The sequence below is a fragment of the Portunus trituberculatus genome, chromosome 43, assembly GCF_017591435.1.
Source record: "Portunus trituberculatus isolate SZX2019 chromosome 43, ASM1759143v1, whole genome shotgun sequence".
Taxonomy (NCBI): Eukaryota; Metazoa; Arthropoda; class Malacostraca; order Decapoda; family Portunidae; genus Portunus; species Portunus trituberculatus.
Window position 1 is genome coordinate 23,389,190 of NC_059297.1, and position 14,523 is coordinate 23,403,712.

Sequence of the window (14,523 nt, forward strand, 5' to 3'; positions counted from 1 at the left end):
GGTGGTGGTAAGAATATTTGGTGTGTGTTTGTCCGTCTTATTGTGTGGAAAGTTTGAGGTCTTATTGTGTGGAAAGTTTGAGGAAATATTTACGAGAGAGAGAGAGAGAGAGAGAGAGAGAGAGAGAGAGAGAGAGAGAGAGAGAGAGAGAGAGAGAGAGAGAGAGAGAGAGAGAGAGAGAGAGAGAGAGAGAGAGAGAGAGAGAATTAAATACTCTCTCTCCCACCTTGTCTCTAACTCTGTTGTTTCGCTTTTTCCATTATTTTTGTCGCCAAGAGTAATGAAGTGACGAAGATGGAGTGTGTGTGTGTGTGTGTGTGTGTGTGTGTGTGTGTGTAGAAGACATGGAGACACACACACACACACACACACACACACACACACTGGGACAACAATACAGCACCATTTCAACCTCAAACCTTGTGATTAGTGTGATGTAAATAGTTCATTATGTTATGTACTTTGGCGTTAATTTTTTACATTTTACTGGATCTTACCTTATTTCTTTTTCGTTTACATCTCAAAATTTCTTCACTAGTATAATTTCATTTGTTGTTTGACATTAGAAATACACGGTATACCATTACGTACTACTGTCATTGTTACTATTATCATTTTTTATTATTGTTGTTATTATCATTGTTGTTATTGTTATTATTTTGTTATTATTACTATTATTATTATTATTATTATTATAATTTCTGTTGTTGTTGTTGTTGTTGTTGTTGTTGTTATCAATACTCGTATCATTATTATTATTAGCGATATCATTATAATTATTACTATTATTACTATCATTAACATCACACACACACACACACACACACACACTCGCTCACTTACTCGCTCACTTACTCACTCACTCACTCCCACCCACCCACCCACCCACCCACACACACACACACACACACACACACACACACACACACACACACACACACACACACACACTCTCTCTCTCTCTCTCTGTGTGTGTGTGTGTGTGTGTGTGTGTGTGTGTGTGTGTGTGTGTGTGTGTGTGTGTGTGTGTGTGTGTGTGTGTGTGTGTGTGTGTGTGTGTGTGTGTGTGTGTGTGTGTGTGTGTGTGTAGCTTCCATACATCATATTACCAATAAGAATAAAAAGCATTTCCCTCATACCCTCTCTCACATCTGTCTCTGTTTATCTTCTTTTACCTTCTTACCATCTTATCTTTTCCCTCCCTCCTTCTGTCTCCTCCCCGCCCCTGCCTGCCTCCTCTCTGCTGCTCCTGCCCCTCTCCATCACTATGATAAATGTCTACCCTTCGGATGCTACAAAGAAGTTTACAATATATCGTCCCAGATGTCTTGACCACGCTCCAGGGAGAAGAGAGAAAGAGAGAGAGGTGGAGGATAGGGAAAAGGAATACAAAGGAATACAAAAGAAGTCCAAAGAGCAACAAAGCCTTAGTTAGGTCCTTACTAGACAGGATAGCACAGAAGAAGGCTCCTCCCCCCTCACCTTCTCTGGGTAGAAAATAGGAAATGGTATAATGTTGTATAGAAAATAATATGGAATTGGGGAGGAAAGTATGAAAGAAATGATGATGATGATGATGATAATGATGATGATGATGATGATGATGATGAGAAGGAGGAGGAAGAGGAGGAGGAGGAGGAGGAGGTGAAGGAAGAAGAAGAAGAACAACAACAAGAACAACAACAACAACAACAACAACAACAACAACAACAACAAAAAGAAGAACAAAAAGAAGACGAAAAAGAACAAGAAAAAAGAAGAAAAAAAGAAAAGAAGAAAATAGAGAAAAAGCAGAAAAGGAAGAAGAAAACACTAAAAAAGACGAACATGGAAAAAACAAGAAAAAAGAAGAAAAAAAGAAAAGAAGAAAATAGAGAAAAAGCAGAAAAGGAAGATGAAAACACTAAAAAAGACAAACATGGAAAAAAAACCCAATATATTCAACATCGATACAAAAAAAGGGGGCAACGATAAAAAAAAGAATAACAATGGCAAAAAAAAAGACGAAGAAATGAAAGACGAAAAAAAAAAACGAAAAGAATGAAGATGAAAAGAAAGAAAAAATACTAATATCAAAAGAGAGAATAAAAACAACAACAAAAACTCAAATATCATCACTCTATTGTCTACATAACATGAAAAAAAAAGACGAAGAAATAAAAGACGAAACGAATGAAGATGAAAATGAGAAAAAAAATACTGACATTAAAAAGAGAATGAAAAAAAAACACCCAAAGATCATTACTCTATCGTCTACATAACCACACCCACACACAAAGTACCAATGCAAGGTGAGACAGGAGTGCAAAGGAGGAAGGCTCATGGAGGTGGACAGACAGCACCATGGAGGACCAATAAAGTCAAACCAGACGAAAAATAAAGAATAATTACGAACATTAAAACTGACATTTAAAAAAAAAAAGTACAGGTGAAAGAAAACGGAAGGAAAAAAGAAAGGGAAGACTAAACACAAACATATATAAGAAACACAAACAAAAGAAGATAAGGGAAAGAGAGATAAGACAGCAAAGGGATGATAAATGAGAGAGAGAGAGAGAGAGAGAGAGAGAGAGAGAGAGAGAGAAACAAAGGGTGATATAGATAACGATAACAAATGTGAGAACGCGAAAAGACAAAGGAGGAGGAGGAGGAGGAGGAGGAGGAGGAGGAGGAGGAGGAGGAGGAGGAGGAGACGAGAGGAGGAGGAGGAGGAGGAGGAGGAGGAGGAGGAGGAGGAGGAGGAGGAGGAGGAAGACGAAGAGGAGAGGAGGAGGAGGAGGAGGAGGAGGAGGAGGATAATTAGAAGAAGAAGAAGAAGAAGAAGAAGAAGAAGAAGAAGAAGAAGAAGAAGAAGAAGAAGAAGAAGAAGAAGAAGAAGAAGAAGAAGAAGAAGAAGAAGAAGAAGAAGAAGAAGAAGAAGAAGAAGAAGAAGAAGAAGAAGAAGAAGAAGAAGAAGAAGAAGAAGAAGAAGAAGAAGAAGAAGAAGAAGAAGAAGAAGAAGAAGAAGAAGAAGAAGAAGAAGAAGAAGAAGAAGAAGAAGAAGAAGAAGAAGAGAGAGAGAGAGAGAGAGAGAGAGAGAGAGAGAGAGAGAGAGAGAGAGAGAGAGAGAAATTCCTTTCCCTTCCTTGTCTTCCCTTCCTGCCTTCTTTTTTGCTGCTATCTCTTTTTCTGTCTCTTCCAATCCTCCATTCATTCACCACTTTCCTCATTCTCCTTTCCTCCTTTCTTGCCTTCCTCCTCCTCCTCCTCCTCCTCCTCCTCCTCCTCCTGTCCTTCCTTTCCACACGAGTGCTCCCTAAAGTTGCCGCTCTAAATGTTCTGAAATCGGTCAAGTTAGCGTCAAATTGAGTTTTGTGAGGAGGCAGATAGGTAAGGAGGGAGAGAGGGAGGGAGAGAAGCAGTGAGAGAATGAATGAGTTGGAGAGAAGAGTAAAGAGAAAGAAAATGAAGCAATGTACGTACGAAAGGGTGGAAGGAGGGAAAATGAAGATGGAAGAAGGAGAGACAAAGAAAGAGGAAGAGAAAGGAAACAGGATGAAAGAGAGGGAAGTAAGGCTGGTTGGCAAGAACAGATGAGAGGAAGAAAGGAGAAAAGGGACGATAGAGGAAGGGGAGAGGAATGGCCCAATAGGGAGCTACTCACACACACACACACACACACACACACACACGAACAGACAGACAGGTACAAGAGGCTCTCCGACTGATGAATCTGTGGTGCCAAATTCTCCTCTCTCTCTCTCTCTCTCTCTCTCTCTCTCTCTCTCTCTCTCTCTCTCTCTCTCTCTCTCTCTCTCTCTCTCTCTCTCTCTCTCTCTCTCTCTCTCTCTCTCCTCTCTCCTCTCCTCTCTCTCCTCTCCTCTCCCCTCCTCTCCTCTCTCTCTCTCTCTCTCTCTCTCTCTCTCTCTCTCTCTCTCTCTCTCTCTCTCTCTCTCTCTCTCTCTCTCTCTCTCTCTCTCTCTCTCTCTCTCTCTCTCTCTCTCCTCTCCTCTCCTCTCCTCTCCTCTCCTCTCCTCTCTCTCTCTCTCTCTCTCTCTCTCTCTCTCTCTCTCTCTCTCTCTCTCTCCAACCATACCCTCATCACTACATTCTCCTCCTCCTCCTCCTCCTCCTCTTCTCTTCTTCTTCTTCTTCTTCTTCTTCTTCTTCTTCTCGTCGTCGTCGTCTCTCTCTCTCTCTCTCTCTCTCTCTCTCTCTCTCTCTCTCTCTCTCTCTCTCTCTCTCTCTCTCTCTCTCTCTCTCTCTCTCTCTCTCTCTCTCCAACCATACCCTCATCACTACATTATTCTCCTCCTCCTCCTCCTCCTCCTCCTCCTCCTCCTCCTCTCCTCCACCTCCTCCTTTAACAGTTTCCTGTCGACTTTTGCCTGAAGAAGAAGTAGTCGTTTAGAAATCTTGAACCTTTTTACTATTTCTCCCCGTCACTTAGTTCACTGGTAGAGGAAACAAGTCATTCAGGAGGCACCATTGTTATAGCCCAGAATCTCAGTTGGTATTCTAAGCGTCCAAAAAGAGACACTTAAAAAGACTTTACATTTCCCTACATTCCTTCATTCTTCCTCTGTTCACTATCTCTCGCCTACCTCCTGTCTTCCTTCCTTCCTTCCTTCATTTGGTCCCATATTTCCATCACTTTCCATGCTCTTTTCTCCTCTTTCCTTCCATTTATCCCTTCCTTATTACCTAATCATCGTCTCTTTCACACCTCCTTTCCTTCTTCCCTCTCACATTCCCTTCCTCTCTGCCCTCCCTCCGGCTCTCTCCTCCCACCTCTTCACTGCCCCCTACTCCACGCCCTCCGGCCCTTCCTGTGTCCTCATCGCCAGCCACGTCAGCGCCAGAGGTGGTGGAGACAACCCAATATATATATAACCATGAAGAGCTCATACACACACACACACACACACACACACACACACACACACACACACACACACACACGCTCGACTCACACTCGAGAGGGTCCGGGTTCGAGTCCCGGAGGCGGCGAGGCAAAGGGCAAGCATCTTAATGTGTGGCCCCTGTTCACCTAGCAGTAAATAGGTACGGGATGTAACTCGATGGGTTGTGGCCTCGCTTTTCCGGTGTGTGGAGTGTGTTGTGGTCTCAGTCCTACCCGAAGATCGGTCTATGAGCTCTGAGCTCGCTCCGTAATGGGGAAGACTGACTGGGTGATCAGCAGGCGACCGAAGTGAATTACACACACACACACACACACACACACACACACACACACACACACACACACACACACACACACACACACACACACACACACACACACACACACACACGCACAAAGATTAGTATTTTGGAAGAGAGAGAGAGAGAGAGAGAGAGAGAGAGAGAGAGAGAGAGAGAGAGAGAGAGAGAGAGCAATTAGCAGGGCGACGCTCATTGGTTAATTGTCTTCCTTTCTTTCAATTTGTGTCTGTTTGAATCTCTCTCTCTCTCTCTCTCTCTCTCTCTCTCTCTCTCTCTCTCTCTCTCTCTCTCTCTCTCTCTCTCTCTCTCAAACAAACAAACAAATTAATAAATGAAACAAATAAATAACATACACAAAAGCAAACACAAAGACAAAACAAACATACAAACAAACACACACACACACACACACACACACACACACACACACACACACACACACACAGACACACACAAAGAAATATACATACAAACATTATAACAACACAAGACTTCAGTTTACTTTCCAATTCCTTGCCATAATAAAATGAAAAACTTCCTTCCAACTTTTCTTCACCACCACCACCACCACCACCTCCACCACCACCACCTCCTCCTCCTCTTTCCGCCTTCTCTGTTTCCTCTCTCATTTTTTTCTTTTCCTTCTTATACCCTCTTATCTTCCCACAATCCTCCCTGTTTTCTATCAATTTTTTTCCAGGCTTTCATTCTTCCTCTCCATTTCGTACTTCAGTCTTCTTCCCTCTTTTCCATTCCTATTTTTCATTCCTCGTTTTCCTCCTTTTCCTTGTTTGGTTCCGTTCTTTCTTCTATTCTTCTTCTCCTTCTCCTCCTCCTCCTCCTCCTTCTGTTTTTGTCACGTTCTTGTTCTCTTTCTTGATCACAAAATAACCTTGGAAAATCGTGAAGGTCTCGCTGTATTCATATCCTTTGTAATCTTCTTTCTGCTCCTCCTCCTTCTTCTTGACTTCCTCTTCTTCTTATAACACCTTCTCCTGTCTTTCTTTTTCAATCACTACCACCACGACTTTCTCCTCCTCCTCCTCCTCCTCCTTCTCCTGAGCTTCCTATCTTCCTCTTTGTCCTCCTCATTCTCAGACCACCTCCTTCAGACACCTCCCTATCTCCTCCTTCATCTCTGCCTCGCACTTGGCTTCAGTGACGGCGAGCCAAAGCGACCCTGATGAATCAACCCATTAATTAAAACCTTCCACACGCACCCAATGAGGTGAGGAAAAGAAGTGGAAACTCTGACGAAGGACTGACTTTAATCGGAACTCACACTCGTCTCTTATTTTCGTTTGGGGTGGGGGTGGGAGGGGACGGAAGGGCGTGGAAGTGAAGGGAGGGAAGGGGTAAGATGAAAACAGCAAAGATGAAAAACGAGGCGAGAAAGTCGAAGAAAGTAGGAGTAATAGATAGAAAGAGGAGGAAGAGGGATGCAAAGATATACAAAGGAAAGAACAAACAGCAACAGCCGTATTGGACTTAACAAGGCTGTTTGTGCAACTATGCTACCACTGCAGATTCTGTGAGTTATAGGCAAGAGGACCATAGGGTTCAAGGTAGGAAAACTAAAAACACAAAAGGAAAAAGACAAAGATGTAATGGGATAGGTTGAAAGAGTACAACCCCCAAAAGAGGAGGAGGAATACATTACAAGGGCACTGGCCAAGGGAAAACAAAGTGTTGGAAAAAAAAATCCCGCTGGTTGCCAGGCCCTGTTAAGAGGAAAGTAGAAAGAGAAAACAAAAAATCTAAAAGGAGGGTCCAGTTAACGTAAGAGGTGTCTTGACACCTCTTTGAAAGAGTTTAAGTCATAGGCAGGTGGAAATACAGACACAGGTAGAGAGTTCCAGAGTTTACCAGTGTAGGGAATGAAGGAGTGAAGATACTGGTTAACTCTTGCATTAGGAAGATGGACAGAATAGGGATGAGAAGAAGTAGAGAGTCTTGTGCAGCGAGGCCGCAGGAGGGGGAAGGCATGCAGTTAGCAAGTTCAGAAGAGCAGACAGCATGAAAACAGCGGTAGAAGACAGATAAAGATGCAACATTGCGGCGGTGACTTAAAGAATCAAGACAGTCAGTTAGAGGAGAAGAGTTGATAAGACGAAAAGCTTTAGATTCCACCTTGTTTAGTAAAGCTGTGTGTGGATCCCCCAGACATGAGAGCCATACTCCATACACGGGCGGATAAGGCCCTTGTACAGAGCAAGCAGCTGGGAGGGAGAGAAAATGGACGAAGACGCCATAGGACACCTAACTTCTTGGAAGCTGATTTAGCAAGAGTAGAGATGTGAAATTTCCAGTTTAGATTTTTAGTGAAGGATAGACCGAGTGTGTTTAATGTAGAGGAGAGGGAAGTTGAGTGTTATTGAAGAAGAGAGGATAGTTGTCTGGAAGGTTATGTCGAGTAGATAGTTGTAGAAATTGAGTTTTTGAGGCATTGAACAAAACCAGGTTTTCTGCCCCAATCAGAAACAAGTGAAAGATCAGAAGTTAGGCGTCCTATAGCATCTCGCCTTGAGTCATTTAATTGTTGTTGGGTTGGGCGTCTGTTGAACGCTGTTGAATAATGCAGGTGGTATCATCAGCATAGGAGTGGATAGGGCATTGAGTCAGATTTAGGAGATCATTGATGAATAATAGAAAGAGAGTGGGTGATAGGACAGAACCCTGTGGAACACCACTGTTGATAGTTTTAGGGAAGAACAGTGACCGTCTACTACAGCAGCAATAGAACGATCGGAAAGGAAACTGGAGATGAAGGTACAGAGAGAAGGATAGAATCCGTAGGAGGGTAGTTTAGAAATTAAAGATTTGTGCCAGACTCTATCGAAGGCTTTCGATATGTCAAGGCCGACAGCAAAGGTTTCACCGAAGTCCCTAAAAGAGGATGACCAAGATTCAGTTAGGAAAGTAAGAAGATCACCAGTAGATCTGCCTTTACGGAAACCATACTGGCAATCAGAGAGAAGGTTGTGAGCTGATAGATGCCTCATTATCTTCCTATTAAGGATAGACTCAAAGGCTTTAGAAAGGCAGGAAATCAAAGCTATAGGGCGGTAGTTAGAAGGATTGGAGTGGTCACCTTTTTTAGGGACAGGTTGAATGTGAGCAAACTTCCAGCAAGAAGGATAAATAGAAGTAGAGAGACACAGATGAAAGAGTTTGACCAGGCAGTGAGCGAGTTCGGAAGCACAGTTTTTGAGAACAACAGGAGGGACTCCATCCGGACCGTAAGCCTTCCGAGAATCAAGGCCAGAGAGGGCCAGGAAAACGTCTTTATAAAGAATTTTAATTTTAGGGATGAAGTAGTCAGAGGGTGGAGGAGTAGGAGGAATATGCCCAGAATCATCCAAAGTTGAGTTGGTAGCAAAGGTTTGAGCGAAGAGTTCAGCTTTAGAAAAGAAGAGACAGCTGTAGAGCCATCTGGATGAAGTAAAGGAGGGAAAGACGAAGAAGTAAAGTTGTTAGAGATATTATTGGCTAGATGCCAGAAATCTCGAGAGGAGTTAGAATTGGAAAGACTTTGACATTTTCTATTGATGAAAGAGTTTTTAGTAAGTTGGAGAATAGATTTGGCATGATTACGGGCAGAAATATATAGGGCATGAGTTTCAGCAGTTGGATGGCTACGGAACCGTTTGTGAGCCGCCTCTATCATTGACAGCACGAGAACAAGCAGAGTTAAACCAAGGCTTTTTAGCTTTAGGGTTAGAGAAAGTATGAGGAATGATAGCTCCATGCCAGAGATAATCACCTCTGTTATGCGCTCGGCACAAAGAGAAGGATCTCTGACATGAAAACAATAATCATCCCAAGGGAAATCAGAATAGTACTGCCTTAGTTCCTCCCACTTAGCAGAGTTAAAATGCCAGAAGCACCTCCGCTTAGGCGGGTCCTGAGGCTGCACTGGAGTGATAGAACAGGTAACGGAAATTAGATTGTGGTCGGAGGAGCCCAACGGAGAGGAAAGTTTAACAGAGTAAGCAGAAGGGTTGGAGGTTAGGAAAAGATCAAGAATGTTGGGCGTGTCTCCAAGGCGGTCAGGAATACGGGTAGGGAACTGCACTAGCTGCTCTAGGTCATGAAGGATAGCAAAGTTGAAGGTTTGTTCACCAGGTTGGTCAGTGAAAGAAGATGAAAGCCAAAGCTGGTGGTGAACATTGAAATCCCTAAAATGGAGATCTCAGCAAAAGGAAAGTGAGATAAGATGTGCTCCACCTTGGAAGTCAAATAGTCAAAGAATTTTACATAGTCAGAGGAATTAGGTGAGAGGTATACAGCACAGATGAATTTAGTTAGAGAGTGACATTGAAGTCTTAGCCAGATGGTAGAAAATTCTGAAGATTCAAGATTGTGGGCACGAGAGCAAGTGGTGTCGTTACGCACGTATGCGCAACATCCAGCTTTGGATTGAAAATGAGGATAGAGCAAGTAGGAGGGAACAGAAAAGGGCTGCTGTCAGTAGTCACAGACAACTGTGTTTCGTTAGGAAGAGAAGATGAGGTTTAGTAGAGGAGAGGTGGTGTTCCACAGATTGAAAATTAGAACGAAGGCCACGAATGTTGCAGAAATTGATAGTGAAAGTATTAGATGAAGTGTCAAGACACCCAAGGTCGACAGCAGAGGGGCAGTCCGACCTGGGGACATTTATGGTCCCTCCCAGAGGGGACTCTGAGGCAGGGCGTGGTGAAGCCATTATTAAATTTTGATTTGAAGAGAGTGTAAAAGTGTAAGGTGTTGTAGTGTAGTGTAGGAAGTAGTAGAAGTTGTCTTTAGAGGGCAGGCTGCAGCTGCTCAATTGTATAAATGAGACCACAAAGGAACCGGGAAGAGAGGACACGGGAATCACTCAGTCTGCAGCACTGCCTACATCCCCGTAAGTACCTCTCCTGGAGTATTCCCGGGAGTGTGACCTTTCTATTCTTTTCAATACGAGGAGAAACTAATCTGAACGTCTTCCCCACAAAAAAATAAATAAAAGAGTCAGAAGCAAAGAATATCAATCATACTGGCAAGAAATGGATAAAAATTTAGTAGAAAAATGAACAAATCTAACAAAATGAAATAAAACACGAAATAAAAAAAAGACAAGAAATGAACAAAGTGAGTCAACCGGTGATTACGTCCACGTATTTATCGAGGCCAATTCTGAGAGTTTCCAATTTGACCTGAATTAATAATAACAACAATGGAAGTCGTGCCATTTCAAACAGTTACGACCCAACCGGAGAAAAAAAAGTATGTGGCTTCATTTCGTTTCAAAGCCTTTAATCCACCTTCCTCAAGCCGCTACTCGTATTTCCAATGAAGTCTGTACGATCAAGAGTCAGAAGGCCATCGAAATTTATGTTTATGAATCACTTGAAGATTTTTAAGACTGTTGTAAAGTCTCTTAGTCTGCGATTAGTAAGAGAGTGATTTTAGGTCATTTAAGGTGTTCCTCATGCGATAAGTTACGTAATCTTGTGATCATCTTAACGGATAATGCATTTTCTGTTTAGTTTATCAGTATTCTCTCACTTTTATGTTTATATTAGATACAGTAATTACTTCAGGTGAGGACAAAAGCAAGTTCTTATTCATTTTGCTATTTCTTTATTATTAACTTATCTTTTTACTTATCTATTTTCTTGGAGGGGCGTTCTTCCTATAAAACCGACTAGTATGCCTACAATCTTCATAACCCCGATGCATTGATTTCTTGGTGTCATGTCTGCTGAAACAATAACGCCAGTATCATTTTCCATTCCTACGCTCTGAAGGACATTATTTATTCATTACTATTTTGCAAGAGTATTAGTATTGTCGGTATGGAAAATATATATGCATGAAATGGGTCATTCATAATTGGCTTATTTACTGGTGGTGGCTGGCTTTTTTTAATTAATGCAGGACACTGTATACAAGAGAGAGAGAGAGAGAGAGAGAGAGAGAGAGAGAGAGAGAGAGAGAGAGAGAGAGAGAGAGAGAGAGAGAGAGAGAGAGAGAGAGAGAGAGAGAGAGAGAAAAAATAAAATTTAGTGTGTCCAGAAATTCAAGAAGTTGGTGCATCAGTGGCTCAGTAAAAGGCGTAACAGTGCAGTGACAGTGACACAGACACGTTACTTGTGAACCTTATCATTTCTTCTTTGTCTTCTTTGTCTGTAGTGTATAAGTGTTCTTGTATTTTAGAGTTTATTTTTAATGTTACAAATAATTCAGTAGGATTAGGCTTTAAGATAGGAACTACTCATCATTCTCCCTTTAACCTGTACAAAACACTCTAAATATGTAACGAACTGTATCAATAAAAAAGATAGATAGATAGATAGTTAGAGAGAGAGAGAGAGAGAGAGAGAGAGAGAGAGAGAGAGAGAGAGAGAGAGAGAGAGAGAGAGAGAGAGAGAGAGAGAGAGAGAGAGAGAGAGAGAAGCAAAACACAAGAACAAGTCGCCAGATTAACGAACGTTCGCTGTAGATGGTTAGCGCAGTCTTTTATTAGCGACGGAATTTTTGAAGAGACGGCAGTACAAATAAGTGTAAACGAAGTAGCTAAGTAGTAGTGGTGAACGGACTCAATGACAGGCTGGTGAATGGGATGGGATCAAGAGTATAGTGACAAGTTGACCGTTTCACTGCTGGACATTGTTTTTATTTTTTTGGGGGGAGAATGGGTCGTTATCTGTACATCTATATAACCATTATTTTTATACATGTCCCTGTAATAGTTCTCTAGCATTGAGGAAAGTAAATTAACTAAGTCTCTCTCTCTCTCTCTCTCTCTCTCTCTCTCTCTCTCTCTCTCTCTCTCTCTTTTTATCCTTGCATATTGTTATATTAATGCAAGAGAGTAAGCTGGCCAAGGGTAAAGAAAAAAAGAAAAAGAAAAATGCCCACTTGATTGCCGGCCCCTTAAATATTACAAGTGTTAGTTAGCTTACACTGTTTAAGATGCTAATGGTGACCTTGGCAGTAAAAGGGTTTTCGCGAAATAGAATGGGTTAAAAAAAAAATATGAAGAGAGATAAAGTAAAGAGTAAAAAGAAGAACCAAAACAACAAATACCCACAAAAAAAAAACCCGATAGAATTACAAACGGAACAAAAGAAAATGAAAAATGAATAACGAAAGAAGAATATATACAACTCAACATTAAAATGGCTCGAAGGCTTTTCCTGCGTAACGAGTTTGTACCGTGGTTTTGATAGTCAGTGGCGAGCTAATTAAGTTATCTTTTCTATATTTCCCTTCCTTCTCCTCCTCCTCCTCCTCCTCTTCCTTTTCTTCTCTCTTCATCTTCCTCTTTCTCCTTTTCCTCCTCCTCCTCCTGATGATAGTGCACGAGTTGGTCGATAAATAGGTCGCTTGGATAAGGTAAGCGGAGGTAGTGGTAGAACTAACGATGGTGGTGGTGGTGGTGGTGGTGGTGGTGGTGGTGGTGGTGGTGGTGGTGGCGGACAAAGTATTATGCTCAGTAAAGGTTAAAGAATTAAGACGGTAAAGAACTTAACTATAACTGTAATTTGGTTACTAAATTTAGCAAACAAACATATTTATGGCTTTCCCTCACCCCATCTCTCTCTCTCTCTCTCTCTCTCTCTCTCTCTCTCTCTCTCTCTCTCTCTCTCTCTCTCTTCCCCCAAGTCACGGTGCCTGGTGGTCGCGTCTCAGGCCAGGAAGGGTCGTAAATTACTGGCCACTGCCGCGACACTGAGGGACGTGACCGTGAGACCACTGCCTGACTGCCGACACTGCCCATTGTACTGCTGGGGTGGCAATGGGCGCAGGGTGGATAGTTGGGTGGACTGACAGCAGGGCTTTTGGGTGGATGGATGGACTGACGCGCGGGCTGGTGGATGGATTAGCGGGTGACTGAGGTGTGGTCTTGTGAGTGGATGGTTGGTTTGTTGGAAGAGTGAATGAGTGAGAAGGATGGACGGGTGAATAAGTGGCTGACTGGATGGAGTAAATGATGGACTAGTGGATGGTGTTAAGAGATGTAACAAAGAAAAGAATGAGGCATATCAAAAAGGTGGATGAAATAGATAGGTAAGACAAAACGAGGAGCTAAAGTCATGGATAGCAAAAGATAACAATAAAAGAATAAAAAAAAAAAAGACATCATTCAGAAACAAAATCACTAGTGCCAAAAACAACAAGCAAGTGAATAGACGGGTGTGTGTGGGTGGCTCGTTTGATATTTCTTTTTATTATGCAAGAAGGGATAATGGCCAAGGACAACAAAAGATAAAATAAAAGGCCCACTTGGAATGCCAGTTCCCTTAAAGATTATAAGAGAATTAGCCAAAAGTATGGGACAAATGTCTTGAAACTTCCCTCTTAAAAGAAATCAAGTCGTAGGGAAGATGGAAATACCGAAGCAGGCAGGGAGTTCCAGAGTTCACCGGAGAAAGGTATGAATGATTGCGAGCACTGGTTAACGCGTGCTTTAGAGAGATGAACGGAATAGGGGTAAGAGGAAGAAGAAAGCCTTGTACAGCGAGGCCGCAGGAGGAGAAGAGGCATGCAGTTAGCAAGATATGGGTGGATAGGTGGGTGGGTGGGGTGCCAGACAGGCTGGTGGACGCATGGATGGGTCGGCTGATAGGTGTTTTACATGATGGATAGTGTGACGGGTGAGCTGATGAATAAATTGATGGATTAATTGATGGAAAACGGTGAGCGGGTGGATGAATGGATGGGACGGTGAGTGGATGACAGTGAGAAACGATACAAATGTGAAAATAGCGAAAAGAATGCAAAATGATATAGTGTCTAGGTTATATCATTTTGTTTTATTTTATCTTACCTAAAAACTCAAGCGAGGCACCAAGGACTAGTAGGATGGCGTGGGTGGAGGTCATATGTCTTTCTGTCCAACCATTGCACCTAATCATGCAAAAGAAAGAGAGAAAGAAAGAGATGTTGAGAGGATTCGTGGAGTGAAGGGCATGCGGAGAAAGATGGATGATTGAATGTTAGTACAGTCAATGTAACAACAACAACAGCAACAGCAATAACAATAGCAACAACAACTACAACAACAACAACATAAATTCACATATAATAATAATAATAGTAATAATAACAATAAAAATAATAATAACTACAACAACAACAATAATAATAATAATAATAATAATAATAATAATAATAATAATAATAATGTGGCAAACACCTTGTATGTTAAAGAATATGAGAGACACACTGCGGCAATGATTAACTTCATGACAAAATAAATAACTCGAGAAAAGGAAACACAATCACCGCTGTATTGCTTTTCAGGTTTCTTTTCCTTGAGACTGGAGTAATTCACTTACTTATATCCTC

The 14,523-nt window shown here is 42.0% G+C and overlaps 1 protein-coding gene across 1 annotated transcript in view; it reads right to left on the reverse strand.

Moving 5' to 3' along the window:
• LOC123518312 overlaps nt 1-14,023 on the reverse strand; it is a 301,357-nt gene extending 287,334 nt beyond the window's left edge. The window contains exon 1 of the mRNA XM_045279061.1: nt 14,003-14,023. The gene's annotated coding sequence lies outside the window, so the exon portion shown is untranslated. The remainder of the gene's footprint in view (nt 1-14,002) is intronic.
• Nucleotides 14,024-14,523: the final 500 nt, after the last annotated feature.